The following is a 7,276-nucleotide window of genomic DNA, read 5'->3' on the forward strand; positions in this document are numbered from 1 at the left end:
ATAATAATTATTATAATAATTGGTCCCAGAATTGAGATATTCTTGTGTTAACAGCAGATCTGCTGTAACAGGCTAGTTCCAAGTCAGGATCTCAAGTCTCAAATTAGTCTGAAGTCAAGTCTGGAATCTTTGTTTGTGCTTTTCAAGTTTGTCTCGAGTCCATGTCTCAGACTTGAGTCTCGTTTTTTGTTACATGGCTCTAGAAACAACAACTACAAATCCAAACACGTTCTAATGAATTTAAAGCAGATAAAAAAAATTACTGCATAGAAAAAAACGCAGTAAAAAACTATTTTACTACACAGACAAATCTCTCTCGTCGTCTTTCATCCACATCCATAGCACTCTCCTCATAAAACACAGGCTGAAGCAACTGCACTCCGTATGCCAACCCAACAGTACGAGCCAACTCGGTTAACCAAATTTTGGAGGAAACATTTCCTCAATTAGGCGCACGCTGAGCTCAGACACGTTCAAATCGACTGTACCTGTGCCCAGATACCAGCCCTGCTGCCAAGGATGATACAGTTGGAGATTTGTTTGTGCACATCTAAAACACACACTGACATCCACTGCCAATCACAAAACCAGGTTCTGTCAACAGAGTCCACACCAGATGTGTTTTCAAACTGGCGCCCTCTTCCTCGTTCACACGCCACACCAGCAGGTACGGGATAAAAATCACAGCGTAAAACACTCTCCGACCGAGCTATCGTGATATAACAGATATTTTGAGCTGTAATCCCACTTCCTCCTGACATTTCGTGCAGTAGCTGTGGTCACAGAAAGCACTCACAAAGAGGCGGTCTCTGAGTGAGAGGCGAGAGCGCAGGAGCCGGGGCTGCTTGTTGGAACGGTGATTTCATTAGGTTTGCCTTGATTACAGTCATGCTGGTTAGAATATACGGCTCTATCAGGGAGCGCAGGAAGCAAGACGACAGAGATATTGACCGGGAGAGAGGAGATGACGGTCGGGAGTGAGGTGCATTACTGAACATAAATCAGGTGATACTAAAAGACCATCATTAAATATATATATATATACGTATATATATATATCCGTCTGCAGTTCTCAGCACTCCGTGGAACAATAAGACGATCGGTGTCTGCATCAGATCGGGCCAAAGTGGAAAAAAACAAAAATAAATAAACTAAAGCAGTGAGTCTGAACGGCTCCTATTTCACAAACAACACTATCACAGACAAACACTTTCCACGGCGTTACGCTCAGACACTGTAGACTTAGTGGAGCGTTTGTGGCTCAGCTCAGTGGTGGTGTAACAACGACAGAGAACAAATAATCTGAAAAGCCTCACATGCCCTGTGTCTTTGTAGGCTTTATGAAATATTAACCAAATTAATCTACAGTCAGTTTTTCTCTCTCTCTCTCTCAGAGAACACACTGCTCTGCCACTGATTCCCTGTAAACCAACAATCGCTGCTGAGATCAATTCTGAGAATTGCGCGGCGGCAACATTTGTGATCACTGTGAGCTCAGGACAAGGTGTGATTATGCCCTTCAACATCGCTCATCGTGATTTTTTATTACTTATGTCTGTGGCTGTGAATACTGGCCTGCCTGTTTGAGCACAGAGCTGCAGAGGGTTCAGAACACCTACAGCCTACAGCGTGAGTTGGTTGCAACAGGTATTTCGGAAAAAACATCGAAGGGTCTCAACTGCCACCGGAGCAGCATCAGATCGGAGGTGAGATTCATGTCGTAACACATGAAGATATTCTTAAAAGACTCATATGATACCGACATTTAGAGTAGCAATTTACTGAGGCCTTGAAGCAAAAGAAAAGGGCAGAGTTCAGACGGAGCTGAAAGAGCTTCTCAAAAAAAAAAAAAAAAAACGTGACCAGAAAATATGGGCTATGGCATAAAATAGAAACATTTTTGAGATTTCATGTCTGCCTCTTCAATGGGATGAAAAAAGAGCGATGGAAAGTAATCCTCTTAGTTATTTGTTCAGTAATCTGATTTAGCAGATTTTTGGGGCTGCTATCAGCGTCTGCGTTTATCGATGCCGGTCGCAGCCACTTTCACTTTCGCTCTTTGATAAATATCTGGGTTTAGAAGTGACACAGCAGAGCCAAATGTGTGCAGAAGTCAATCCATAGTGCAGCTTATGAAATGATTCCACACTGCAGGGAGGCTCACTGTGGCTACGGTCGCTCCAAATAAATGACCTACTTTGCACATTAACACACATTTACATGTGGGCCTCAGACTCAGACACTCCTTGTTTGATGTGGCTCACGTCCAGTTCTCGGTAAAAGCCGCTCTTTCTTATTCCCCCGGCAGCCGCTAGAGCTAAATAAAGCGCTTTCCCCATTGATTGGATAAAACAAGTGTTTGATACGATGCAGGATGCAGTCGCAGCATCGCAGGTATATGGCGTGGGCATGGTGAAGAGAGGACGGCGAGGGGCTGGCACAGAAGCATGGTGATAAGAGAGGACGGCGAGGGGCTGGCACAGAGGCCCAGCTCAGGCACAGAGCTATTTCCAGACCACCGTCCCCTCCACCTCCACCTCCACCTCCAGCTGCAGCTCCAGCTCCAGCTCTGGTGGGGAAACCACACATCTGCACATGCCCCGAGTCACAGGCGTGACTCAAGAATGGATCCATTATTCACTCAGTCTGTTAGGGGACTGGCACACGAGGGCGGGACGTGGTAGCGGGACACAGGAACTCACTCTTACTCAGGACTGCTCACGCAGGCAGAAATATATAAAGTGGCAGAAATATTTCAATCGGAACAGGAGGCAGCTGAGCACATGGTGTCGTTTTGGTCACATTCGTGGTGTAGTTTCAGCACAGCTGTGTTAATGTGTCTCTGCAGGTACATACGTAACAGACACGCCGCGTGACGCACGCTGAGGAGCACAGTCAGAGTTAACACGCTCCTGGACACATGTCATATCAAGTTCAGAGCACACTTGACAGGACAGCATAGCTCTACAAAAAAAATGTTATTCATGCACACACACACACGAACACACACACACACACACAGAGGCCAGATTGTTTATGAGTTTGCTCATGGACCATGATAAGAAAATGGGCTAAATGCATAATCTGACATGCATGACTTGAGGTTTCTCTTTGCGTTTCTCCCTCTTGGAAGTCGCAGGTTGTATCTATAATTCACAGCAGCCTCCATCTCTTTCCTCCCTGTTTTCTGTTTTTTTTTTTATTTTTCTCCATCTCTCCTTCTTTCTTCTGGCAATCTGGCGTTTGCAGCGTTGCTTATTTGCATACTGCAGAATGTGCAGATGCCACTAAAAATTATTCACCTTCCAGCGCTTTGATGCTGCGTGCCACGGATCCAAACTGCGTTGTTGACATTTTACGTAGTCTCCTAAACAAAAGGTAGGAACCAGGTCTGCCTTCATTCTGCGGCTGGTACAATAATACGCCTGATGTTTCCTCACATCCACACCAGCTCTAAGCACCTACTGATCAGTCAAAGGGGTTTTGACACCAGAGTGGAGATGATGGGTGTTTCTGCTCCGGCAAAGGTGTAAATGAACACTCAATATTCATGCAGTGAAAAGGATAACTGAATGCTTGCTATTCATGCTATTCAGGGGCTAATTGAACAAAGTATTCGAGCATGTTTTCACATTACATTGAGCCTTGTACTGAAGTACAAGAGAGTGAGAAGAGTGAATAACTGAAAGATGGAGATATTGAGGTTATACCTGGGTTTTATGTCAGTGAGAGAAATCATAGTTTTACACCACTGTCCAGAGTTAGTTCTGTGAAGACCCAGAAGAGTACAACCACTCTGACAGATATGCAAACATTTGTACAGATTGATCAATTCGGGTTTTTTTCCAGCATTCGTACAAACAACCCCAGTTTATACAATATAAATGTGTGTGTGTGCAGGTCTTTACAATCAGAAAATCTGATCAGAGTGATCTGTCAATTCAAACTTGCGATGCCGTCGCAATACGATATGAAAAATATTTTTCTGCAATTTCTTTATTATTTGCTGAAAATGTCAGTTTTCTAGGAACTAAACACTAAAACACGCTAACACTGCTAACTCCACCACTGTGCAGCGACACGTCACATTACTGCCATCTACTGGGTCTACTTTCCAAACAGGAAAACCCATTTACAATTAAATTATTGTAAATGGACACACATTTAAAAGTATCCAGGGCAGTGGTGGCTATCTCACAGCTCGACTGTTCGTCGTCCAATCTCATCAACAATCCCGCCANTGAAGAAATATGGTCGGCCATAAATCAGTTTCCTTACCTTTGGTGGATGCGGACGTTCCTGTTTCCTATTAGGCAGAATCCGTTTCCCAATCCTCATCAATCACGGAGACGGCCTGAAATGAAAAAAAGACGAGACACAACACACATCAGAGAGTGTGACAAAACGCAGCTTTTTTAGCGATAAGACAACAAGACTCAGGTGGCATCGTTTATCGAGATGTAATAAAGCACCCTGTCGAGCAACTGACAGATTGGAGGCACCAACCGAGGACTGACAGAGCTGGAGACAACAATCATACAAACGTCTGATATCAAATACTTGAATGTCGATTCTTTTTTGCTCCCATGTTCTTGCAGAAGTTACCATCTCTTTGAACTTTTTAGGCTGTAATCATTCAAACCAGTTCCTCACCGCGCCCAACCCTTCCTCATATGATTGCCCTAATATTCTGCTCAACAAAGCTGCGTGGCTCAGGGTGATTCTACTCACGTTAGACGCTATTTTCACTGGCTACAGTTTCCCCACACATTTAATTATCGTTAACACCAGTGCTAGCCAGCTAAAAAACACCTCCCAGATTTATTCACCCGCAGCGTATTTGAGTCAAATTAAATTACTCATAAGGGTTCAATTAACTAAATATGATCTGATATTGTAATTTCACACTACGATATGGAGAACGTGTAGTTGAGCACCAAAAAAAAAAAAAAAAAAAAAAATTACAAGCATGGAAAAGCAGCGCTCATTAGAGCGTGTCGTCATGTTAGGATTACTAACAGCCGCCACATTAGCTGAATGACTGCTCCTAATCAAGATTTACACACTGGGAGGTTACCTCTATCACAGCAGTCACACCATTATTCATTCAGTGCTCCTATTGGTCAGTCAAGCATGTAAGTTACTGCCCCGCTATTTTCTGGGCCCTCTGCTCTACTGATTTTTACCATTATTATTATTGTTATTAATAATAATAATAATAGATCACAGCTTTTCAATAACCTGGGCTCGTGAGACCAAACACTAACCAACCAACAAAATTAATTACTTCTACATCGACAATGAAGGGAATCGAAACAGTATTTTACCTTGAAAAAAATGCTATAAATTGTTCTTCATATGAAAAATACTGGCACTGCATATATTTTTATGTCATTAATTGTTTTAAGAAGAGGAAGGTTGGAGACAAAAAAAAACAAAGCTACATTCTTTTACAGGAAATTGATTAAAATGCAAATTTCACAGGAAAGGAAATACTGTCTATGCTAATATGGCTATGCTAATATACAAATGTATTACCTCGACATGGAAGAATATATATAACTAGAGTTAATAATGGAGGACTTCCAGTTAGCATCATCATGTTAGCCGTCAATTTTTTATCATGTGAGCTAACCTGGGTGATTATAGTTTAATTTTTAATAGTTATAGCCTGGAAAACTATTAGCAAGTGCTAGCTAATAGCGGCTACTAAAACTTTTTGATGAGTAGTCATTCAGTTAGCACAACATTGTTGCTCTGCTAACTGAAAAGCACAAGCTACAGAACCTACTGTGGGTTTTTCTACTCAAAAGCACGAGACTGTTTTGAAGGCGGTGTTTGTTTCGTTGCCGAGTAATTTTACAGACTACGTCCAGTGCTAATGTATTTGTCATTTCCCCGTTCATACGAGGCACAATTATATCACTGTACCAATTTCAATGAGTGATAGTACAAAAAAAAAAGGAAAGTCAGTAATTTACTGATACCCAGTGGTGAAACATGAGGCTTGTTTTCTCACCCTGACGGTGAGAAAATACGACTGCGGTGAGCTACAACGCTTAAGAAATATTGTGACACGGCTTCGCGACAGGGGTAGAATTATCAGAGGGAGAACAAACGGACGCATTGATTCAGCTTCTGTTTATTTAGTGTCCTCTGTAGAGAAGAAGTAAATTCCCTTGTTTTGTTTCCTTATCACATGACACAACACGATGTATGAGGAGAAGGGTGCGTAGGCCAGATACACCACGACAGGAACACACACACACACACACACACACAAATCTTTCATCTGGATTAATCTCCACTGGGCGTCATCACAGATGCCATTAAACGTAGCAGAAGGCGAGAATCGTGCAGGAAAGAGGCCGCCATCTGAATAATTTATTCAGAGGCTCATCTTGTTTCACACCGGGGGGATTTCTGCTTTCAATTTACACTATTTTCCTTCCCATATTCAAATCTGGGAGCAGATCCGTTGTGATTGGCACACGGAAGGTCAGCGCTTGCGAGCTACCATGGACGCCGTTCGCAGCAGGCTGGTGCACCGGTGTATGGGCACACCAGGACAGCATGTGTGCAGTCTGTGACTCTGTGTGTGTGGCGGTCTTTGTTTACCTCGGTGTGTGTTAAGTGACACTGGAGAATAGGCCTGTGGAGAGCAGAGACAGCAGTGTGTGTCTGAGCTTATTAGGCTGCTTTCCAAGGACACAGGAGGCTCTAGACATTACACTGACTGAAAAAAGAAAAGAAAAGAAAAACTACTGCTAATCATCACAGGAAGATGTTAGCGACTGCAGACAGCGAGAGGTAGGGAAGAAAAACAAAATGGACAAGAGAGGGAATTAGGATGAAAGAAAGAGGGAGAGACGGCAGCAGGGAGGAGGTGAAAAAAAAAACAGGGTGGGAGGGAAGAGAGCGCAGGATGAAGTCATGGCTCTCATGCGTGTCCTCACTCTGTGTGTCACACTGGGACTGAGCTGAGGACAGACGATGGTCCACTGAGCCACAGGTCATCTATGACAGGATGGGCTGCCGTCAGCCAAAGGCATGCAGGGCAAACGGGGGGAGGAGGGGGAGGGAGGGACTCTGTCAGAGTGACAGACTCAGTTTGGAAATTTCCAACATCAAGGCGGCACAAATGTTTACTGTTGCCGCCGCACAATGTCTCGAATCGAGAGACGACTATCACTCCCTGAAACTTAATCCTAAACTTGTTTCTTGGGGGAGGGGGGGTGGGGGGGGGGGGAATCTGGCACGTCTAGGGGTAAAGTGG

General features: G+C 43.6%; 1 protein-coding gene across 9 annotated transcripts in view; it reads right to left on the minus strand.

The window, feature by feature from the left end:
• zmiz1a (zinc finger, MIZ-type containing 1a) overlaps positions 1–7,276 on the minus strand; it is a 109,742-nt gene that overhangs the window by 55,032 nt on the left and 47,434 nt on the right. For all 9 annotated transcript variants that reach the window (XR_003051381.1, XM_025061134.1, XM_025061132.1 and 6 more), the window contains exon 3: positions 4,279–4,354. The gene's annotated coding sequence lies outside the window, so the exon portion shown is untranslated. The remainder of the gene's footprint in view (positions 1–4,278; positions 4,355–7,276) is intronic.

Source organism: Cynoglossus semilaevis, chromosome 12 (genome assembly GCF_000523025.1).
Source record: "Cynoglossus semilaevis isolate Cse_v1.0 chromosome 12, Cse_v1.0, whole genome shotgun sequence".
Lineage (NCBI taxonomy): Eukaryota > Metazoa > Chordata > Actinopteri > Pleuronectiformes > Cynoglossidae > Cynoglossus > Cynoglossus semilaevis.